This window comes from Pleurodeles waltl, chromosome 12 (assembly GCF_031143425.1).
Source record: "Pleurodeles waltl isolate 20211129_DDA chromosome 12, aPleWal1.hap1.20221129, whole genome shotgun sequence".
In the NCBI taxonomy this organism is placed as follows: domain Eukaryota; kingdom Metazoa; phylum Chordata; class Amphibia; order Caudata; family Salamandridae; genus Pleurodeles; species Pleurodeles waltl.
Genome location: NC_090451.1, coordinates 126,726,388 through 126,750,490, shown reverse-complemented (window position 1 = coordinate 126,750,490; position 24,103 = coordinate 126,726,388). Strand labels below are relative to the sequence as shown.

Below are 24,103 nucleotides of genomic sequence, written 5' to 3'. Positions count from 1 at the left end.
AAAGAAGACAACATTCTGAATTCAGCAATGGGTAACTTGTGTAGATCTTACAAGGGTTTCCTACAGAAAATAACAACTGAAATAAAAAAAAATATTGAAATTGAGGTGAAAAAACAGCCATTTTTCTCTACGTTTTACTCTGTAACTTTTTTCTGCAATGTCAGAATTTTGAAGGCAATATACTGTTACGTCTGCGGGACTCTTCTGGTTGTGGGGATATATAGGGCTTGTAGGTTCATCAAGAACACTAGGTATCCAGAGAAAATAAATGAGCTGCACCTTGCAGTGGGTTTTCTTTCTATACCGGGTATACAGCAATTAATTTGCCGAAGTATAAAGAGTGAAAAATAGGTATCAAGAAAACCTTTCTATTTCCAAAATGGGCACAAGATAAGGTGTTGAGGAGCAGTGGTTATTTGCACATCTCTGAATTCTGGGGTGCCCACACTAGCATGCGAATTAAAGGGCATTTCTCAAATAGACGTCTTTTTTACACACTGTCTTATATTTGGAAGGAAAAAATGTAGATAAAGACAAGGGGCAGTAACACTTGTTTTGCTATTCTATGTTTCCTCAAGTCTCCCGATAAAAATGGTACCTCACTTGTGTGGGTAGGCCTAGCGCCCGCGACAGGAAGTGCCCCAAAACACAACGTGGACACATCAAATTTTCCCAAAGAAAACCAAAACCTAGGTAAAAGACATTGTCATTTGCAACGCCAATAGCTCTAACTCTCACAAATGTGAGACCTTTCGCATTGCAAATGCTTGTTTTTTTGTGCCGACAAGTGTGCGTGGAGCCTGCTTTGGTTCTTAAGACCTCAGACCTAAAGCAAAGCTTAGACAGAAACACAGCAATGTGCCCTTTGCACACAGTTAGAGATCCTACTAAATGGAGTTATATACAGGTATGCACGGCCATTTTGCACAATTTTGTTGTGATATAAAGTTTCGGTATGGGTTGTTGAGAGCTCGTAGTTATGGCCGAGTGGTTAAGGTGATGGGCGTGCAATCCATTGGGGGTTCTCTGCGCAGGTTCAAATTCTGCCGAGTACGTCACTTGTTTATTTTAAACCTGATATTTAAAATAACTGTGAAGAACACATTTACCAACTTTATTTGGGAAGATAGATAATTTGCTTTAAATCTTTATTTAACAGAGGTTCTATTTTATTTTGCAGAGAGAAGAGCGGGGTGACCGCGTGGGGAGAATACATTATTTGTAAAACCTTCCATTTGTAGGTGATCTAAGCAGAATGAAGGAAAACAACAGCAGCGCCCATCAGCCGATTTCTTGGGAGTCCACGGTTTAGGAGTTTACTTAGAAGGAGACTGTAAAAGAGTTTCAATATTTGGGACCTATTGGTAGAGTCACTGTGTATGCAAATTGAAGGGGCAGGAGGGAGATGCGTCATTAAGATCTGTTAAAATCCATCTCTGGCAGCGGTGGGATTCGAACCCACGCCTCCAAAGAGACTGGAGCCTAAATCCAGCGCCTTAGACCGCTCGGCCACGCTACCTGTTGCTCTCAGTGTGTCTGTGCACTTCATGAGCACCGAAACCCTGCGTCTTGGCACTCAGTGTGGAAAGTCGAGTTGATAAACCATTTCATGGACATGATTACAATGTCGGGAGGGTGATGTGGTAATTGAAGGTTATCTCTCTTACTCAGTCACTGCACAAGTCTTCTCCCACCTGCTCGGATCTAGTGCAATCACCTTAAAAGACAACACTCTCCGAGCAATGACTTCCAACCAAGGTATAAGCACCTGCTCTACATAGGCAATGTGACTCCATCATTTTCTAATGAAACAAGTGTTCATACCGGTGGGCTCATTTCTTAGGGTGGGATCTAATGAATGAGCAGTTCATTCAAAAATAACTGAGGAGTTGCACGTATTCATGACATCAGCCCTATTGCCGCACCCAGTCTCCCCAACATACTCTTTAGCTTTCCAGTGACGTCATGTCTTGTGTGGCCTATTCACATTCCGCTGTTAATATTTTTTAGCCAACAGAATTCCACACTTCCCGGTCTTTGAGCTCACATTGAAAAGGCACAAGTCCCAAAATGCAACCGGGTGCTGTTTAAAACTCCAGCACTGGTGGGCGGTGCCCCAGGTGACATGGGGCCCACCTGGATGCTCTGACTGCCTTTCACGTGACAGTCACAGACACACACAGGACAGAGGTTCAAAAGCTATTCTGAAAGAAGTAAGCACAACAGGCCCACGTGAAACTAAACTTTTTAACCCCTTCACTGCCAGGCCTTTTTCCCCTCCTGTGCCGAGCCTTTTTTTGGCTATTTGGAGCAGTTCGCGCTTAGGCCCTCATAACTTTTTGTTCACGTAAGCTACCCACGCCAAATTTGCGTCCTTTTTTTCCAACATCCTAGGGATTCTAGAGGTACCCAGACTTTGTGGGTTCCCCAGAAGGAGGCCAAGAAATTAGCCAAAAAACAGTGAAAATTTCGTTTTTTTTAAAAAAATTGGAAAAATGGGCTGCAGAAGAAGGCTTGTGGTTTTTTCCCTGAAAAGGGCATCAACAAAGGGTTTGCGGTGATAAAATCACCAGCTTCCCAGCTTTCGGGAACAGGCAGACTTGAATCAGAAAACCCAATTTTTCAACACAATTTTGGCATTTTACTGGGACATACCCCATTTTTACGTTTTTTTGTGCTTTCAGCCTCCTTCCAGTCAGTGACAGAAATGGGCATGAAACCAATGCTGGATCCCAGAAACCGCAACATTTCTGAAAAGTAGACACAATTCTGAATTCAGCAAGGGGTAATTTGTGTAGATCCTACAAGGGTTTCCTACAGAAAATAACAACTGAAAAAGAAAAATATTGAAATTGAGGTGAAAAAAACATCAATTTTTCTCTAAGTTTTACTCTGTAATTTTTTCCTGCAATGTCAGATTTTCGAAAGCAATATACCGTTACGTCTGCTGGACTCTTCTGGTTGCGGGGATATATAGGACTTGTAGGTTCATCAAGAACTCTAGGTACCCAGAGCCAATAAATGACCTGCACCCTGCAGTGGGTTTTCATTCTATGCCGGGTATACAGCAATTCATTTGCTGAAATATAAAGAGTAAAAAATAGCTATCAAGAAAACCTTTGTATTTCCAAAATGGGCACAAGATAAGGTGTTGAGAAGCAGTGGTTATTTGCACATCTCTGAATTCCAGGGTGCCCATACTAGCATGTGAATTACAGGGCATTTCTCAAATAGATGTCTTTTTTACACACTGTCTTACATTTGGAAGGGAAAAATGTAGAGAAAGACAAGGGGCAATAACACTTGTTTTGCTATTCTATGTTCCCCCAAGTCTCCCGATGAAAATGATACCTCACTTGTGTGGGTAGGCCTAGCGCCCGCGACAGGATACGCCCCAAAACACAACGTGGACACATCGCAGAAAACAGACCTGTTTTTAGCAAAGTGCCTACCTGTAGATTTTGGCCTGTAGCTCAGCCGCTAAAAACACACATGTTCCTCACATTTCTGTGGCAGAAAGTTCCGGTATCTGAGAGGAGCCACAAATTTCCTTCCACCCAGCGTTCCCCCACGTCTCCTGATAAAAATGATACCTCACTTGTGTGGGTAGGCCTAGCGCCCACGACAGGAAACGCCCCAAAGCGCAACGTGGACACAACCACATTTTTGAAGGAAAACAGAGGTGTTTTTTGCAAAGTGCCTACCTGTAGATTTTGGCCTGTAGCTCAGCCGCCACCTAGGGAAACCTACCAAACCTGTGCATTTCTGAAAACTAGAGACCTGGGGGAATCCAAGATGGGGTGATTTGTTTGTCTGGGACCAGGTTCTGTTACCCAGAATCCTTTGCAAACCTCAAAATGTGGCTTAAAAAACACATGTTCCTCACATTTCTGTGGCAGAAAGTTCTGGAATCTGAGAGGAGCCACCAATTTCCTTTCACCCAGCGTTCCCCCACGTCTCCCGATAAAAATGATACCTCACTTGTGTGGGTAGGCCTAGCGCCCGCGACAGGAAACGCCCCAAAGCGCAACGTGGACACATCACAGAAAATAGACCTGTTTTTAGCAAAGTGCCTACCTGTGGATTTTGGCCTGTAGCTCAGCCGCCACCTAGGGAAACCTACCAAACCTGTGCATTTCTGAAAACTAGAGACCTAGGGGAATCCAAGATGGGGTGACTTGTGTGGCTGGGACCAGGTTCTGTTACCCAGAATCCTTTGCAAACCTCAAAATTTGGCAAAAAAAACACGTGTTCCTCACATTTCTGTGGCAGAAAGTTCTGGAATCTGAGAGGAGCCACAAATTTCCTTCCACCCAGCGTTCCCCCACGTCTCCCGATAAAAATGATACCTCACTTCTGTGGGTAGGCCTAGCGCCCACAACAGGAAACGCCCCAAAGCGCAATGTGGACACAACCACATTTTTTAAGGAAAACAGAGGTGTTTTTTGCAAAGTGCCTACCTGTAGATTTTGGCCTGTAGCTCAGCCGCCACCTAGGGAAACCTACCAAACCTGTGCATTTCTGAAAACTAGAGACCTGGGGGAATCCAAGTTGGGGTGACTTGTGTGTCTGGGACCAGGTTCTGTTACCCAGAATCCTTTGCAAACCTCAAAATGTGGCTAAAAAAACACATGTTCCTCACATTTCTGTGGCAGAAAGTTCTGGAATCTGAGAGGAGCCACAAATTTCCTTCCACCCAGCGTTCCCCCACGTCTCCCGATAAAAATGATACCTCACTTGTGTGGGTAGGCCTAGCGCCCGCGACAGGAAACACCCCAAAGCGCAACGTGGACATATCACAGAAAATAGACCTGTTTTTAGCAAAGTGCCTACCTGTGGATTTTGGCCTGTAGCTCACCCGCCACCTAGGGAAACCTACCAAAACTGTGCATTTCTGAAAACTAGAGACCTAGGGGAATCCAAGATGGGGTGACTTGTGTGGCTGGGACCAGGTTCTGTTACCCAGAATCCTTTGCAAACCTCAAAATTTGGCTAAAAAAACACATGTTCCTCACATTTCTGTGGCAGAAAGTTCTGGAATCTGAGAGGAGCCACAAATTTCCTTCCACCCAGCGTTCCCCCACGTCTCCCGATAAAAATGAGACCTCACTTGTGTGGGTAGGCCTAGCGCCCACGACAGGAAACGCCCCAAAGCGCAACGTGGACACAACCAAATTTTTGAAGGAAAACAGAGGTGTTTTTTGCAAAGTGCCTACCTGTAGATTTTGGCCTGTAGCTCAGCCGCCACCTCGGGAAACCTACCAAACCTGTGCATTTCTGAAAACTAGAGACCTAGGGGAATCCAAGATGGGGTGACTTGTGTGGCTGGGACCAGGTTCTGTTACCCAGAATCCTTTGCAAACCTCTCAAAATTTGGCTAAAAAAACACATGTTCCTCACAATTCTGTGGCAGAAAGTTCTGGAATCTGAGAGGAGCCACCAATTTCCTTCCACCCAGCGTTCCCCCACGTCTCCCGATAAAAATGATACCTCACTTGTGTGGGTAGGCCTAGCGCCCGCGACAGGAAACGCCCCAAAGCGCAACGTGGACACATCACAGAAAATAGACCTGTTTTTAGCAAAGTGCCTACCTGTGGATTATGGCCTGTAGCTCAGCCGCCACCTATGGAAACCTACCAAACCTGTGCATTTCTGAAAACTAGAGACCTAGGGGAATCCAAGATGGGGTGACTTGTGTGGCTGGGACCAGGTTCTGTTACCCAGAATCCTTTGCAAACCTCAACATTTGGCTAAAAAAACACGTGTTCCTCACATTTCTGTGGCAGAAAGTTCTGGAATCTGAGAGGAGCCACAAATTTCCTTCCACCCAGCGTTCCCCCACGTCTCCCGATAAAAATGATACCTCACTTGTGTGGGTAGGCCTAGCGCCCACGACAGGAAATGCCCCAAAGCGCAACGTGGACACAACCAAATTTTTGAAGGAAAACAGAGGTGTTTTTTGCAAAGTGCCTACCTGTAGATTTTGGCCTGTAGCTCAGCCGCCACCTAGGGAAACCTACCAAACCTGTGCATTTCTGAAAACTAGAGACCTAGGGGAATCCAAGATGGGGTGACTTGTGTGGCTGGGACCAGGTTCTGTTACCCAGAATCCTTTGCAAACCTCAAAATGTGGCTAAAAAAACACATGTTCCTCACATTTCTGTGGCAGAAAGTTCTGGAATCTGAGAGGAGCCACAAATTTCCTTTCACCCAGTGTTCCCCCACGTCTCCTGATAAAAATGATACCTCACTTGTGTGGGTAGGCCTAGCGCCCGCGACAGGAAACGCCCCAAAGCGCAACGTGGACACATCACAGAAAACAGATCTTTTTTTAGCAAAGTGCCTACCTGTGGATTTTGGCCTGTAGCTCAGCCGCCACCTCGGGAAACCTACCAAACCTGTGCATTTCTGAAAACTAGAGACCTAGGGGAATCCAAGATGGGGTGACTTGTGTGGCTGGGACCAGGTTCTGTTACCCAGAATCCTTTGCAAACCTCAAAATTTGGCTAAAAAAACACATGTTCCTCACATTTCTGTGGCAGAAAGTTCTGGAATCTGAGAGGAGCCACAAATTTCCTTCCACCCAGCGTTCCCCCACGTCTCCCGATAAAAATGAGACCTCACTTTTGTGGGTAGGCCTAGCGTCCACGACAGGAAACGCCCCAAAGCGCAACGTGGACACAACCAAATTTTTGAAGGAAAACAGAGGTGTTTTTTGCAAAGTGCCTACCTGTAGATTTTGGCCTGTAGCTCAGCCGCCACCTAGGGAAACCTACCAAACCTGTGCATTTCTGAAAACTAGAGACCTAGGGGAATCCAAGATGGGGTGACTTGTGTGGCTGGGACCAGGTTCTGTTACCCAGAATCCTTTGCAAACCTCTCAAAATTTGGCTAAAAAAACACATGTTCCTCACAATTCTGTGGCAGAAAGTTCTGGAATCTGAGAGGAGCCACCAATTTCCTTCCACCCAGCGTTCCCCCACGTCTCTCGATAAAAATGATACCTCACTTGTGTGGGTAGGCCTAGCGCCCGCGACAGGAAACGCCCCAAAGCGCAACGTGGACACATCACAGAAAATAGACCTGTTTTTAGCAAAGTGCCTACCTGTGGATTTTGGCCTGTAGCTCAGCCGCCACCTATGGAAACCTACCAAACCTGTGCATTTCTGAAAACTAGAGACCTAGGGGAATCCAAGATGGGGTGACTTGTGTGGCTGGGACCAGGTTCTGTTACCCAGAATCCTTTGCAAACCTCAAAATTTGGCTAAAAAAACACGTGTTCCTCACATTTCTGTGGCAGAAAGTTCTGGAATCTGAGAGGAGCCACAAATTTCCTTCCACCCAGCGTTCCCCCACGTCTCCCGATAAAAATGATACCTCACTTGTGTGGGTAGGCCTAGCGCCCACGACAGGAAACGCCCCAAAGCGCAATGTGGACACAACCAAATTTTTGAAGGAAAACAGAGGTGTTTTTTGCAAAGTGCCTACCTGTAGATTTTGGCCTGTAGCTCAGCCGCCACCTATGGAAACCTACAAAACCTGTGCATTTCTGAAAACTAGAGACCTAGGGGAATCCAAGATGGGGTGACTTGTGTGGCTGGGACCAGGTTCTGTTACCCAGAATCCTTTGCAAACCTCAAAATTTGGCTAAAAAAACACGTGTTCCTCACATTTCTGTGGCAGAAAGTTCTGGAATCTGAGAGGAGCCACAAATTTCCTTCCACCCAGCGTTCCCCCACGTCTCCCGATAAAAATGATACCTCACTTGTGTGGGTAGGCCTAGCGCCCGCGACAGGAAACGCCCCAAAGCGCAACGTGGACATATCACAGAAAATAGACCTGTTTTTAGCAAAGTGCCTACCTGTGGATTTTGGCCTGTAGCTCACCCGCCACCTAGGGAAACCTACCAAAACTGTGCATTTCTGAAAACTAGAGACCTAGGGGAATCCAAGATGGGGTGACTTGTGTGGCTGGGACCAGGTTCTGTTACCCAGAATCCTTTGCAAACCTCAAAATTTGGCTAAAAAAACACATGTTCCTCACATTTCTGTGGCAGAAAGTTCTGGAATCTGAGAGGAGCCAAAAATTTCCTTCCACCCAGCTTTCCCCCATGTCTCCCGATAAAAATGATACCTCACTTGTGTGGGTAGGCCTAGCGCCCACGACAGGAAACGCCCCAAAGCGCAACGTGGACACAACCAAATTTTTGAAGGAAAACAGAGGTGTTTTTTGCAAAGTGCCTACCTGTAGATTTTGGCCTGTAGCTCAGCCGCCACCTAGGGAAACCTACCAAACCTGTGCATTTCTGAAAACTAGAGACCTAGGGGAATCCAAGATGGGGTGACTTGTGTGGCTGGGACCAGGTTCTGTTACCCAGAATCCTTTGCAAACCTCAAAATGTGGCTAAAAAAACACATGTTCCTCACATTTCTGTGGCAGAAAGTTCTGGAATCTGAGAGGAGCCACAAATTTCCTTCCACCCAGCGTTCCCCCACGTCTCCCGATAAAAATGATACCTCACTTGTGTGGGTAGGCCTAACGCCCGCGACAGGAAACGCCCCAAAGCGCAACGTGGACACATCACAGAAAACAGACCTTTTTTTAGCAAAGTGCCTACCTGTGGATTTTGGCCTGTAGCTCAGCCGCCACCTAGGGAAACCTACCAAACCTGTGCATTTCTGAAAACTAGAGACCTAGGGGAATCCAAGATGGGGTGACTTGTGTGGCTGGGACCAGGTTCTGTTACCCAGAATCCTTTGCAAACCTCAAAATTTGGCTAAAAAAACACATGTTCCTCACATTTCTGTGGCAGAAAGTTCTGGAATCTGAGAGGAGCCACAAATTTCCTTCCACCCAGCGTTCCCCCACGTCTCCCGATAAAAATGAGACCTCACTTGTGTGGGTAGGCCTAGCGCCCACGACAGGAAGCGCCCCAAAGCGCAACGTGGACACAACCAAATTTTTGAAGGAAAACAGAGGTGTTTTTTGCAAAGTGCCTACCTGTAGATTTTGGCCTGTAGCTCAGCCGCCACCTCGGGAAACCTACCAAACCTGTGCATTTCTGAAAACTAGAGACCTAGGGGAATCCAAGATGGGGTGACTTGTGTGGCTGGGACCAGGTTCTGTTACCCAGAATCCTTTGCAAACCTCTCAAAATTTGGCTAAAAAAACACATGTTCCTCACAATTCTGTGGCAGAAAGTTCTGGAATCTGAGAGGAGCCACCAATTTCCTTCCACCCAGCGTTCCCCCACGTCTCCCGATAAAAATGATACCTCACTTGTGTGGGTAGGCCTAGCGCCCGCGACAGGAAACGCCCCAAAGCGCAACGTGGACACATCACAGAAAATAGACCTGTTTTTAGCAAAGTGCCTACCTGTGGATTATGGCCTGTAGCTCAGCCGCCACCTATGGAAACCTACCAAACCTGTGCATTTCTGAAAACTAGAGACCTAGGGGAATCCAAGATGGGGTGACTTGTGTGGCTGGGACCAGGTTCTGTTACCCAGAATCCTTTGCAAACCTCAAAATTTGGCTAAAAAAACACGTGTTCCTCACATTTCTGTGGCAGAAAGTTCTGGAATCTGAGAGGAGCCACAAATTTCCTTCCACCCAGCGTTCCCCCACGTCTCCCGATAAAAATGATACCTCACTTGTGTGGGTAGGCCTAGCGCCCACGACAGGAAACGCCCCAAAGCGCAATGTGGACACAACCAAATTTTTGAAGGAAAACAGAGGTGTTTTTTGCAAAGTGCCTACCTGTAGATTTTGGCCTGTAGCTCAGCCGCCACCTATGGAAACCTACAAAACCTGTGCATTTCTGAAAACTAGAGACCTAGGGGAATCCAAGATGGGGTGACTTGTGTGGCTGGGACCAGGTTCTGTTACCCAGAATCCTTTGCAAACCTCAAAATTTGGCTAAAAAAACACGTGTTCCTCACATTTCTGTGGCAGAAAGTTCTGGAATCTGAGAGGAGCCACAAATTTCCTTCCACCCAGCGTTCCCCCACGTCTCCCGATAAAAATGATACCTCACTTGTGTGGGTAGGCCTAGCGCCCGCGACAGGAAACGCCCCAAAGCGCAACGTGGACATATCACAGAAAATAGACCTGTTTTTAGCAAAGTGCCTACCTGTGGATTTTGGCCTGTAGCTCACCCGCCACCTAGGGAAACCTACCAAAACTGTGCATTTCTGAAAACTAGAGACCTAGGGGAATCCAAGATGGGGTGACTTGTGTGGCTGGGACCAGGTTCTGTTACCCAGAATCCTTTGCAAACCTCAAAATTTGGCTAAAAAAACACATGTTCCTCACATTTCTGTGGCAGAAAGTTCTGGAATCTGAGAGGAGCCAAAAATTTCCTCCCACCCAGCTTTCCCCCACGTCTCCCGATAAAAATGATACCTCACTTGTGTGGGTAGGCCTAGCGCCCACGACAGGAAACGCCCCAAAGCGCAACGTGGACACAACCAAATTTTTGAAGGAAAACAGAGGTGTTTTTTGCAAAGTGCCTACCTGTAGATTTTGGCCTGTAGCTCAGCCACCACCTAGGGAAACCTACCAAACCTGTGCATTTCTGAAAACTAGAGACCTTGGGGAATCCAAGATGGGGTGACTTGTGTGGCTGGGACCAGGTTCTGTTACCCAGAATCCTTTGCAAACCTCAAAATGTGGCTAAAAAAACACATGTTCCTCACATTTCTGTGGCAGAAAGTTCTGGAATCTGAGAGGAGCCACAAATTTCCTTCCACCCAGCGTTCCCCCACGTCTCCCGATAAAAATGATACCTCACTTGTGTGGGTAGGCCTAACGCCCGCGACAGGAAACGCCCCAAAGCGCAACGTGGACACATCACAGAAAACAGACCTTTTTTTAGCAAAGTGCCTACCTGTGGATTTTGGCCTGTAGCTCAGCCGCCACCTAGGGAAACCTACCAAACCTGTGCATTTCTGAAAACTAGAGACCTAGGGGAATCCAAGATGGGGTGACTTGTGTGGCTGGGACCAGGTTCTGTTACCCAGAATCCTTTGCAAACCTCAAAATTTGGCTAAAAAAACACATGTTCCTCACATTTCTGTGGCAGAAAGTTCTGGAATCTGAGAGGAGCCACAAATTTCCTTCCACCCAGCGTTCCCCCACGTCTCCCGATAAAAATGAGACCTCACTTGTGTGGGTAGGCCTAGCGCCCACGACAGGAAACGCCCCAAAGCGCAACGTGGACACAACCACATTTTTGAAGGAAAACAGAGGTGTTTTTTGCAAAGTGCCTACCTGTAGATTTTGGCCTGTAGCTCAGCCGCCACCTCGGGAAACCTACCAAACCTGTGCATTTCTGAAAACTAGAGACCTAGGGGAATCCAAGATGGGGTGACTTGTGTGGCTCGGACCAGGTTCTGTTACCTAGAATCCTTTGCAAACCTCAAAATTTGGCTAAAAAAAACACATGTTCCTCACATTTCTGTGGCAGAAAGTTCTACAATCTGAGAGGAGCCACAAATTTCCTTCCACCCAGCGTTCCCCCATGTCTCCCGATAAAAATGATACCTCACTTGTGCGGGTAGGCCTAGCGCCCGCGACAGGAAACGCCCCAAAGCGCAACGTGGACACATCACAGAAAATAGACCTGTTTTTAGCAAAGTGCCTACCTGTAGATTTTGGCCTCTAGCTCAGCCGGCACCTGGGGAAACCTAGCAAACCAGCGCATTTTTGAAAACTAGAGACCTAGGGGAATCCAAGATGGGGTGATTTGCGGGGCTCTGACCAGGTTCTGTTACCCAGAATCCTTTGCAAACATCAAAATCTGGCCAAAAAACACTTTTTCCTCTCATTTCGGTGACAGAAAGTTCTGGAATCTGAGAGGAGCCACAAATTTCCTTCCACCCAGCGTTCCCCTAAGTCTCTCCATAAAAATGGTACCTCACTTGTGTGGGTAGGCCTAGCGCCCACGAAAGGAAATGGCCCAAAACACAACGTGGACACAACATATTTTTTCACAGAAAACAGAGGTGTTTTTTGCAAAGTGCCTACATGTGGATTTTGGCCTCTAGCTCAGCCGGCCCCGGGGGGGGGAAATGCCCTAAAATAAATTTGACCCCCCCACCCCCCCAAGCCCCCCCTGCCCAGGTGCGACCCTTGCCTACGGGGTCGCTACCCCTGCGTGACATTGGCGCCAAAAAACAAATTCCCGGTGCCTAGTGGTTTCTGCCCCCTTGGGGGCAGATTGACCTAAAATCGACCAATCTGCCCCCAAAGGGGGCAGAAATGCTCTAAATACAGTTTGCCCCCCAGGGAAGCGACCCTTGTCTGATGGGTCGCTCCCCATCTCTAAAAAAACAAACAAACAAAAAACAAAAAAAAACAAAAAAACATTTGCCCTTGCGCCTAGAGGTTTCTGCCCCCCCTGGGGGCAGATCGGCCTAATAATAGGCCGATCTGCCCCCAGGGTTGGGCAGAAATGGCCTAAAATAAATTTGCCCCCCCTAACCCCCCCCACCCCCCCACCTCGGAGCGACCCTTGCCTACTGGGTCGCTCCCCCTGCGTGACATTGGCGCCAAAAAACGAATCCCCGGTGCCTAGTGGTTGCAGATTGACCTAAAATCGACCAATCTGCCCCAAGGGGGGCAGAAATGGTCTAAACACAGTTTGCCCCCCAGGGGAGCGACCCTTGTCTGATGGGTCGCTCCCCATCTCTAAAAAAACAAACAAACTAAAAAAAAAACACTAAAAAAAAATTTGCTCTGGCAACAAGAGGTTTCTGCCTCCCCTGGGGGCAGATCGGCCTAATAATAGGCCGATCTGCCCCCAGGGGGGGCAGAAATGGCCTAAAATAAATTTGCCCCCCGAACACCCCCCCCGTCCCCCCCCCCCCGGAGCGACCCTTGCCTACGGGGTCACTCCCCCTGCGTGACATTGGCGCCAAAAAACAAATCCCCGGTGCCTAGTGGTTTCTGCCCCCTTGGGGCAGATTGACCTAAAATCGACCAATCTGCCCCCAAGGGGGGCAGAAATGGTCTAAACACAATTTTCCCCCCAGGGGAGCGACCCTTGCCTGATGGGTCGCTCCCCATCTCTAAAAAAAACCAAACAAACAAAAAAAAAACACACAAAAAAAATTTGCCCTGGCAACAAGAGGTTTCTGCCCCCCCTGGGGGCAGATCGGCCTAAAATAAATTTGCCCCCCGAACACCCCCCCTGTTTCCCCCCCCCCCCGGAGCGACCCTTGCCTACGGGGTCGCTCCCCCTGCGTGACATTGGCGCCAAAAAACAAATCCCCGGTGCCTAGTGGTTTCTGCCCCCTTGGGGCAGATTGACCTAAAATCGACCAATCTGCCCCCAAGGGGGGCAGAAATGGTCTAAACACAATTTGCCCCCCAGGGGAGCGACCCTTGCCTGATGGGTCGCTCCCCATCTCTAAAAAAAACCAAACAAACAAAAAAAAAACACACAAAAAAAATTTGCCCTGGCAACAAGAGGTTTCTGCCCCCCCTGGGGGCAGATCGGCCTAATAATAGGCCGATCTGCCCCCAGGGGGGGCAGAAATGGCCTAAAATAAATTTGCCCCCGAACACCCCCCCGTCCCCCCCGCCCACCCGGAGCGACCCTTGCCTACGGGGTCGCTCCCCCTGCGTGACATTGGCGCCAAAAAACAAATCCCCGGTGCCTAGTGGTTTCTGCCCCCTTGGGGCAGATTGACCTAAAATCGACCAATCTGCCCCCAAGGGGGGCAGAAATGGTCTAAACACAGTTTGCCCCCCAGGGGAGCGACCCTTGTCTGATGGGTCGCTCCCCATCTCTAAAAAAACAAACAAACTAAAAAAAAACACCAAAAAAAATTTGCCCTGGCAACAAGAGGTTTCTGCCCGCCCTGGGGGCAGATCGGCCTAATAATAGGCCGATCTGCCCCCAGGGGGGGCAGAAATGGCCTAAAATAAATTTGCCCCCTGAACCCCCACCCCCCCCCCCGGAGCGACCATTGCCTACGGGGTCGCTCCCCCTGCGTGACATTGGTGCCAAAAAACAAATCCCGGTGCCTAGTGGTTTCTGACCCCTTGGGGCAGATTGACCTAAAATCGACCAATCTGCCCCCAAGGGGGGCAGAAATGGTCTAAACACAGTTTGCCCCCCAGGGGAGCGACCCTTGTCTGATGGGTCGCTCCCCATCTCTAAAAAAACAAACAAAAACAAAAACCAAAAAAACAAAAAATTGCCCTGGCGCCTACAGGTTTCTGCCCCCCCCTGGGGGCAGATCGGCCTAATAATAGGCCGATCTGCCCCCAGGGGGGGCAGAAATGGCCTAAAATAAATTTGCCCCCGAACACCCACCCCCCCCACCCCCCGGAGCGACCCTTGCCTACGGGGTCGCTCCCCTTGCGTGACATTGGCGGCAAAAAACAAATCACCGGTGCCTAGTGGTTTCTGCCCCCTTGGGGCAGATTGACCTAAAATCGACCAATCTGCCCCCAAGGGGGGCAGAAATGGTCTAAATACAATTTGCCCCCCAGGGGAGCGACCCTTGCCTGATGGGTCGCTGCCCATCTCTAAAAAAAAAAAAAAAAAACACACAAAAAAACACAAAAAAAAATTTGCTCCCCACCTAAGAAAAAAAGAAATCATCACAAAAAAAAAAAAAAAAAGGTCCCTGGTGCCTTGAGGTTTCTGCCCCCCCCGGGGGCAGATCGGCCTAATAATAGGCCAATCTGCCCCCAGGGGGGGCAGAAAAGGCCTTCCTAAAAAAATGCCCCCCCCGGGAGCGACCCTTGCCCAAGGGGTCACTCCCTTTTGCCAATTTCACTGAAAAAAAAAAAAAATCCCTGGTGTCTAGTGGGGTTTCAAAAGCCGGATTGCAAGCAATCCGGCTTTTGAAACCTGTGAGAGACTTCAAAGGGAAGGAAATACATTTCCTTCCCTTTGAAGCCTCTCGGGCCTCCCCCATGGGATTGAAAAAGAAATGCAAAAGCATTTCTTTTTCAATCGCGCTGGAAGCTCTGCTTCCAGCGCGATGGGGGAGACCCTGTGACTAATCAGCGCGCGCTCGCGCGCTGACGTCACAGGGGGGGTTGGGGGGGTCGGGGGTGGGAGGAGAAGGGCTTCCCCTTCCATCCCTGCCTTGGGGGGGTGGGGGGGAACCCCACAGAGGGAGCGAGAGCGCTCCCTCTGGGCTCTGTGCACAGGACGTAATGGTTACGTCCTGGGCACAGCAGCACTGTGCCTCAGGACGTAACCATTACGTCCTGGGCACAGAAGGGGTTAAATAGATGATTTTAGTTTCTATTGACCGGTTTCTCACTCGTTCTGCGCGCCAAGTCAAATGTAAATGAGCCTCGCAATAAAAATGCACAGAGGAAGGTAAAATTCACTTCACTCTGCGCTCGTTGATGCTGAGAGCATGGTTGTCAGCCCGCACGCTTGTTATTTTGATGTGGAATTACTTGATTGCTTTGTGATAATTTTCATTACTCCGAATTGCAAGCTCCCCTACCCCAGTAATAACGTTTGAGGTATTGCCTCCCTACCACACCAACAAGGCCACCCTCTGACCAAGTCCTTTGCCTCTCTTCAGAACTACCATAAGGCCCTCCATGCACTAGGAACTTTTTGCTTGACGACCATCTAGGCGTCCTTGGAATATTGATATTTAGAAGTAACAATGTTCGTTTATTTTAACTAACTGAACTTTTTAGGGTCTCGCTTGATAGACTCTGTAGTATTCAGTAAAGGGCTTGGAGCCCGCATGTCTCTCACCATTTTTTTATTTATGTGGCACTCTTCTTTACAGTTTCCTAATTCATCAAGGCATGTCTTGCATCATTTCCGTTCCTCTCTGTAGAGCAGCGACCAAGCGTTGACTGATTCAGCTTAATCAGTGCCTGACCGCTGCTCCCCACCTGATCAAGGTACTATTGTTTCCTTTTACCTTCTAGTGCCCTGCAAACAGAAGGCTTGTGACTGGCAAAAACATGACCAGCAGGTCAACCAAAACTGTTAAGTTTTAAATTTAAATCTAACTTTCTTTTATTTTGCCAAATCGTCTTTTCCCACGTTCCACGCATGTTTTCTTTTGTTTTTGTTCGTGGGCGCTCTTCTCAAAAGATGACGATTAGCTTGTTTAAAATATTGCAAAGCAACAGTGTTTGTTTGTTATGTGTAAGTTCTGAAATTATGCTTTGACACATAATCCTGCGGTACACTTCAATCCACCCCACTCCAATCTGCCCCACTACAATCCACCCCCATCCAGACCACTTCACCCACACTAATCCACCTCACTCCAGTCCAAATCACTCACCCGAATCCAATCCACTCTAACTCATCCCACTCCAATCCTCTCCAGCCACCCCTATCAAATCTGTCTCACTCCAATTTGCCCCACTCTAATAAAAAACAATCTGCACCACTCCAAAACAATCTGTCCCACTCCGATCTAAAACAATCTGACCCACTCCAATCTGCCCGACTCCACTTCAAAACAATCTCCCCTATTCCAATTCAAAACAATCTACCCCACTGCAATCTGCTGCACTCCAATCCAAAACAAACTACCACACTGCAATCCAAAACAATCTGCCATACTGCAATCCAAAACAATCTGTCCCACCCCAGGCAGTGGTGGCTGGTGCACTTTGAAAGGAGGGGGTGGGAGGGAACAATAGTTCATCTGAAGCTAAGTGAAGAAATTGGAATAAAATAGTGCATTTTAACCCCTTCGCTGCCAGGCCTTTTCCCCCTCAGATGCCAGGCATTTTTTTGGCTATTTGGGTCAGGGCGCGCTTAGGCCATCATACATTTTTGTCCACATAAGCTACCCACGCCAAATTTGCATCCTTTTTGTCCAACATCCTAGGGATTCTAGAGGTACCCAGACTTTGTGGGTTCCCCTGAAGGAGACCAATAAATTAGCCAAAATACAGTAAAAATGTAGTTTAAAAAAAAAAAAATGGAAAAAAGGGCTGGAGAAGAAGGCTTGTGGTTTTTGTCCCTGAAATTGGCATCCACAAAGGGTTTGCAGTGCTAAAATCACCAGCTTCCCAGCTTTCAGGGACAGGTAGACTTGAATCAGAAAACCCAATTTTTCAACTCAATTTTGGCATTTTACTGGGACATACCCCATTTTTATGATTTTCTGTGCTTTTAGCCTCCTTCCAGTCAGTGACAGAAATGGGTGTGAAACCAATGCTGGATCCCAGTAACCTAAACATTTTTGGAAAGAAGACAACATTCTGAATTCAGCAATGGGTAACTTGTGTAGATCTTACAAGGGTTTCCTACAGAAAATAACAACTGAAATAAAAGAAAATATTGAAATTGAGGTGAAAAAAATAGCCATTTTTCTCTACGTTTTACTGTGTAACTTTTTTCTGCAATGTCAGAATTTTAAAGGCAATATACCGTTACGTCTGCTGGACTCTTCTGGTTGCGGGGATATATAGGGCTTGTAGGTTCATCAAGAACCCTAGGTATCCAGAGAAAATAAATGAGCTGCACCTTGCAGTGGGTTTTCTTTCTATACCGGGTATACAGCAATTAATTTGCCGAAGTATAAAGAGTGAAAAATAGGTATCAAGAAAACCTTTCTATTTCCAAAATGGGCACAAGATAAGGTGTTGAGGAGCAGTGGTTATTTGCACATCTCTGAATTCTGGGGTGCCCACACTAGCATGCGAATTAAAGGGCATTTCTCAAATAGACGTCTTTTTTACACACTGTCTTATATTTGGAAGGAAAAAATGTAGATAAAGACAAGGGGCAGTAACACTTGTTTTGCTATTCTGTTTCCTCAAGTCTCCCGATAAAAATGGTACCTCACTTGTGTGGGTAGGCCTAGCGCCCACGACAGGAAGTGACCCAAAACACAACGTGGACACATCAAATTTTCCCAAAGAAAACCAAAACCTAGGTAAAAGACATGCCAATAGCTCTAACTCTCACAAATGTGAGACCTTTCGCATTGCAAATGCTTGTTTTTTTGTGCCGACAAGTGTGCGTGGAGCCTGCTTTGGTTCTTAAGACCTCAGACCTAAAGCAAAGCTTAGACAGAAACATAGCAATGTGCCCTTTGCACACAGTTAGAGATCCTACTAAATGGAGTTATATATAGGTATGCACGGCCATTTTGTACAATTTTGTTGTGATATAAAGTTTCGGTAGAGCTCAATGAGAGCTGGTAGTTATGGCCGAGTGGTTAAGGTGATGGGCTTCCAATCCATTAGGGGTTGTCTGCGCAGGTTCTAATTTTGCCGAGTACGTCACTTGTTTCTTTTAAACCTGATATTTAAAATAACTGTGAAGAACACATTTACCAACTTTATTTGGGAAGATAGATAATTTGCTTTAAATCTTTATGTAACAGAGGTTCGATTTTATTTTGCAGAGAGAAGAGCGGGTTGACCGCGTGGGGAGAACACATTATTTGTTAAACCTTTCATTTGAATGTGATCTAAGCAGAATGAAGGAAAACAACAGCAGCGCCCATCAGCCGATTTCTTGGGAGTCCACGGTTTAGGAGTTTACTTAGAAGGAGACTGTAAAAGAGTTTTAATATTTGGGACCTATTGGTAGAGTCACTGTGTATGCAAATTGAAGGGGCAGGAGGGAGATGCGTCATTAAGATCTGTTAAAATCCATCTTTGGCAGCGGTGGGATTCGAACCCACGCCTCCAAAGAGACTGGAGCCTAAATCCAGCGCCTTAGACCGCTCGGCCACGCTACCTTCAGTTTTCTGTGTGTCTGTGCACTTCATGAGCACCGAAACCCTGCGTCTTGGCACTTAGTGTGGAAAGTCGAGTCGATAAACCGTTTAAAGGACATGATTACAATGTCGGGAGGGTGATGTGGTAATTGAAGGTTATCTCTCTTACTCAGTCACTGCACAAGTCTTCTCCCAGCTGCTCGGATCTAGTGCAATCACCTTAAAAGACAACACTCTCCCGAGCAATGACTTCCAACCAAGATATAAGCACCTGCTCTACATAGGCAACGTGACTCCATAATTTTCTAATGAAACAAGTGTTCATACTGGTGGGGTCATTTCTTAGGGTGGGATCTAATGAATGAGCAGTTCATTAAAAAATTACCGAGGAGTTGCACGTATTCATGACATCAGCCCTATTGCCGCACCCAGTCTCCCCAACATACTCTTTAGCTTTCCAGTGACGTCATGTCTTGTGTGGCCTATTCACATTCCGCTGTTAATATTTTTTAGCCAACAGAATTCCACACTTCCCGGTCTTTGAGCTCACATTGAAAAGGCACAAGTCCCAAAATGCAACCGGGTGCTGTTTAAAACTCCAGCACTGGTGGGCGGAGCTCCAGGTGACATGGGGCCCACCTGGATGCTCTGACTGCCTTTCACGTGACAGTCACAGACACACACAGGACAGAGGTTCAAAAGCTATTCTGAAAGAAGTAAGCACAACAGGCCCACGTGAAACTAAACTTTTTAAATAGATGATTTTTGTTTCTATTGACCGGGTTCTCACTCGTTCTGCGCGCCAAGTCAAATGTAAATGAGCCTCGCAATAAAAATGCACAGAGGATGGTAAAATTCACTTCACTCTGCGCTCGTTGATGCTGAGAGCATGGTTGTCAGCCCGCACGCTTGTTATTTTGATGTGGAATTACTTGATTGCTTTGTGATAATTTTCATTACTCCGAATTGCAAGCTCCCCTACCCCAGTAATAATGTTTGAGGTATTGCCTCCCTACCACACCAACAAGGCCACCCTCTGACCAAGTCCTTTGCCTCTCTTCAGAACTACCATAAGGCCCTGCATGCACTAGGAACCTTTTGCTTGACGACCATGTAGGCGTCCTTGGAATATTGATATTTAGAAGTAACAATGTTTGTTTATTTTAACTAACGGAACTTTTTAGGGTCTCGCTTGATAGACTCTGTAGTATTCAGTACAGTGCTTGGAGCCCGCATGTCTCTCACCATTTTTTTATTTATGTGGCACTCTTCTTTACAGTTTCTTAATTCATCAAGGCATGTCTTGCATCATTTCCGTTCCTCTCTGTAGAGCAGCGACCAAGCGTTGATTGATTCAGCTTAATCAGTGCCTGACCGCTGCTCCCCACCTGATCAAGGTACTATTTTTTCCTTTTACCTTCTAGTGCCCTGCAAACAGAAGGCTTGTGACTGGCAAAAACATGACCAGCAGGTCAACCAAAACTGTTAAGTTTTAAATTTAAATCTAACTTTCTTTTATTTTGCCAAATCGTCTTTTCCCACGTTCCACGCATGTTTTCTTTTGTTTTTGTTCGTGGGCGCTCTTCTCAAAAGATGACGATTAGCTTGTTTAAAATATTGCAAAACAACAGTGTTTCTTTATTATGTGTAAATTCTGAAATTATGCTTTGACACATAATCCTGCGGTACACTTCAATCCACCCCACTCCAATCTGCCCCACTACAATCCACCCCCATCCAGACCACTTCACCCACACTAATCCACCTCACTCCAGTCCAAATCACTCACCCGAATCCAATCCACTCTAACTCATCCCACTCCAACCTTCTCCAGCCACCCCTATCAAATCTGTCTCACTCCAATTTGCCCCACTCTAATAAAAAACAATCTGCACCACTCCAAAACAATCTGTCCCACTCCGATCTAGAACAATCTGACCCACTTCAATCTGCCCGACTCCACTTCAAAACAATCTCCCCTACTCCAATTCATAACAATCTACCCCACTGCAATCTGCTGCACTCCAATCCAAAACAAACTACCACACTGCAATCCAAAACAATCTGCCATACTGCAATCGAAAACAATCTGTCCCACCCCAGGCAATGGTGGCTAGTGCACTTTGAAAGGAGGGGGTGGGAGGGAACAATAGTTCATCTGAAGCTAAGTGAAGAAATTGGAATAAAATAGTGCATTTTAACCCCTTCGCTGCCAGGCCTTTTCCCCCTCAGGTGCCAGGCATTTTTTTGGCTATTTGGGGCAGGGCGCGCTTAGGCCATCATACATTTTTGTCCACATAAGCTACCCACGCCAAATTTGCGTCCTTTTTGTCCAACATCCTAGGGATTCTAGAGGTACCCAGACTTTGTGGGTTCCCCTGAAGGAGACCAATAAATTAGCCAAAATACTGTAAAAATGTAGTTAAAAAAAAAAAAAATGGAAAAAAGGGCTGGAGAAGAAGGCTTGTGGTTTTTGTCCCTGAAATTGGCATCCACAAAGGGTTTGCAGTGCTAAAATCACCAGCTTCCCAGCTTTCAGGGACAGGCAGACTTGAATCAGAAAACCCAATTTTTCAACTCAATTTTGGCATTTTACTGGGACATACCCCATTTTTATGATTTTGTGTGCTTTTAGCCTCCTTCCAGTCAGTGACAGAAATGGGTGTGAAACCAATGCTGGATCCCAGTAACCTAAACATTTTTGAAAAGAAGACAACATTCTGAATTCAGCAATGGGTAACTTGTGTAGATCTTACAAGGGTTTCCTACAGAAAATAACAACTGAAATAAAAAAAGTATTGAAATTGAGGTAAAAAAACAGCCATTTTTCTCTACGTTTTACTCTGTAACTTTTTTCTGCAATGTCAGAATTTTGAAGGCAATATACCGTTACGTCTGCTGGACTCTTCTGGTTGCGGGGATATATAGGGCTTGTAGGTTCATCAAGAACCCTAGGTATCCAGAGAAAAGAAATGAGCTGCACCTTGCAGTGGGTTTTCTTTCTATACCGGGTATACAGCAATTAATTTGCCAAAGTATAAAGAGTGAAAAATAGGTATCAAGAAAACCTTTCTATTTCCAAAATGGGCACAAGATAAGGTGTTGAGGAGCAGTGGTTATTTGCACATCTCTGAATTCTGGGGTGCCCACACTAGCATGCGAATTAAAGGGCATTTCTCAAATAGACGTCTTTTTTACACACTGTCTTATATTTGGAAGGAAAAAATGTAGATAAAGACAAGGGGCAGTAACACTTGTTTTGCTATTCTATGTTTCCTCAAGTCTCCCGATAAAAATGGTACCTCACTTGTGTGGGTAGGCCTAGCGCCCGTGATGACGCAGAAATGAAGGTTTTACATTTATTAGCGCTTAAACGTAGTATTGCAATAATCAAGTGTGACTTTAACCGAACTAATAAAGATTGTACGGGGACAAATGTGCCCTTAGAGTAGTTTGCCAACATTTATAAGCGTGCTTTATATAACGTAATGTATTAGAAGTGCACTAATCCGACATAATCGTAAACGTATACCACGATTTGCTTGTTTGAAATGTTTTAGCTTAGCATAACTTTAGTGGAGGCTTTGGCCTAGTTGCCTGGTCTCACGGTTTAGATGCTCGTGTTTTTCCAATGTGCTAATAAACGTGTATTTCTGCTTGAAGCTGTACTTTTCCACTGAGATCGTTCACATGCTTATCTTAAAGTTTCGTGCCAGCCTGGCATTTTTCTCTTTGCTCCAAGGTCAATCTGCAGGTGCGGACAATGGAAGCTCTGAAAGTGAGTTAATTGGTATAAAATGTTGCAACTTACGTACCCGTCTCCAAGGATAATGTATGCTTAAGTAAAAGCTTGAGAACTGTTGTTTTTGATTGGACAATTTGAAGCCAACCTATGAACCCTCCAATGGAAGACCCTACTGGATTTGAACTGTTGTCTATAAAAACCAGGTGCACGAGAAGAAAGTAGCCATTACCAGCCATTGCAGCCATTACCAGCCCGATACCCGCCATTTTGCAGGACATTGCAGCTATTATGGCCCACCTTGTTGCGACGCCATTTTGAAAGAGACTCTGATGCTTTCTCTAATCGAGAGAAAGAGACTTTAAATGATTCTTGCCCTAGAGACTTCAACTTTGATCCCTTTGCATGAAGTAGTAGTTTTATCTTGCCGCCGTGAGGCAATTGTCCCGTCCACCTTGCCCCTTTGCCCCGTCCCATGCTGATCGAGAAACGGTACCTGTGAGACGAAGACTTCCTTGAATGCTGATTGTAATTGGTAAATATGAAAGGACATTGTACAATTGCATTGTGTTTCTTTTAGGTAACCAACTGCTGATTTTTGATAAGATCCCTAGTTAGGAGTTTTCCAAATTGATGTTGCTAAAATTGTTTTTGCATGAAGTCCCACATGCCGATGCTAATTTGAGGTTAGATGAGGATTCCTTTTGTTGCACGATGCAATTTGAGACCTTGTTGTGCTGACCAATGTATGCAATTAGCTCATTACAGATTATAGTTTTAGTGATTTGCATTGCTATTATCGAATGCCTTGTTATTCAAATGCTGCATAGATTGCATCTTTTCCGCCGTTATGGACAGCTATTAATGTTCATTTACGTTTATCATTTGGTGTTGAGACACATCTATATTGTGCTAGCTTTGTTAATATAGGGAAATAAATTCATTAACTTTGAATAAACTGGTGTGGTTATTCATGACCGAAAGGTCCTGGTTCGCCGAAATGTATTCTGGATTAATTGTTAAGTGTTATGTTGATCAGGGTATTGCTTATGTTCGTTATTGATTACATTAAATTGACTGATCTCGAGTGAAGAGAGTCCCACTTAGCCAAAAGATTCATCGGCCTAAAGAGCGTCCAAATACAGGTAAATTATTAGTACGGAACGCTCTATCAGTAGATGGTAGCAGAGGACGGTTTAGACTTTTGGGACCCCATTCGAGACATACATGGTGTTGAATTAACTGTTTAGACTTTTGGGACCCCGCTCGAGAGGTATATGGTGTTGAATTAGATTTTTCTTGGGTAAAACAGATTGACAGAATGATGATGGGCTAGGTCCACCGCGACTTTCCCGGGATCTCGGAGCTTGCGAATGGAGAGAATGGAGGTGTGAGATTGGCGTTGGCGGTACTAGTGATGGTATGAGTGAAGTTAGGGTTTTGCGCTTGCACAGCTTACTGCCGCAGATTGTTTGAGAAGGTTGCGAGGATTTTTAGAGAATAGCGGAGGTGCGACTCCGAGTGTAGGAGTAGGGAAGTCGTCGAACTTCATAGAAATAGCGGAGGTGCGACTCCGAGTGTGAGAGTAGGGAAGTCGTCGAACTTCATGTGCGTGTGGCGCTTTGTGCAGAAAAAGGTCCACGTGGTTGTTGTTGTTGAGACGGGCCCTGCGAGGT

At 46.2% G+C, this 24,103-nt stretch overlaps 2 non-coding genes across 2 annotated transcripts; both read right to left on the bottom strand.

The window, feature by feature from the left end:
- Nucleotides 1-1,437: 1,437 nt before the first annotated feature.
- On the bottom strand, nucleotides 1,438-1,519 carry TRNAL-UAG (transfer RNA leucine (anticodon UAG)). Its single transcript has one exon. It is a non-coding gene; the product is annotated as a tRNA-Leu (tRNA).
- A 17,105-nt stretch (nucleotides 1,520-18,624) lies between these two features.
- On the bottom strand, nucleotides 18,625-18,706 carry TRNAL-UAG (transfer RNA leucine (anticodon UAG)). Its single transcript has one exon. It is a non-coding gene; the product is annotated as a tRNA-Leu (tRNA).
- Nucleotides 18,707-24,103: the final 5,397 nt, after the last annotated feature.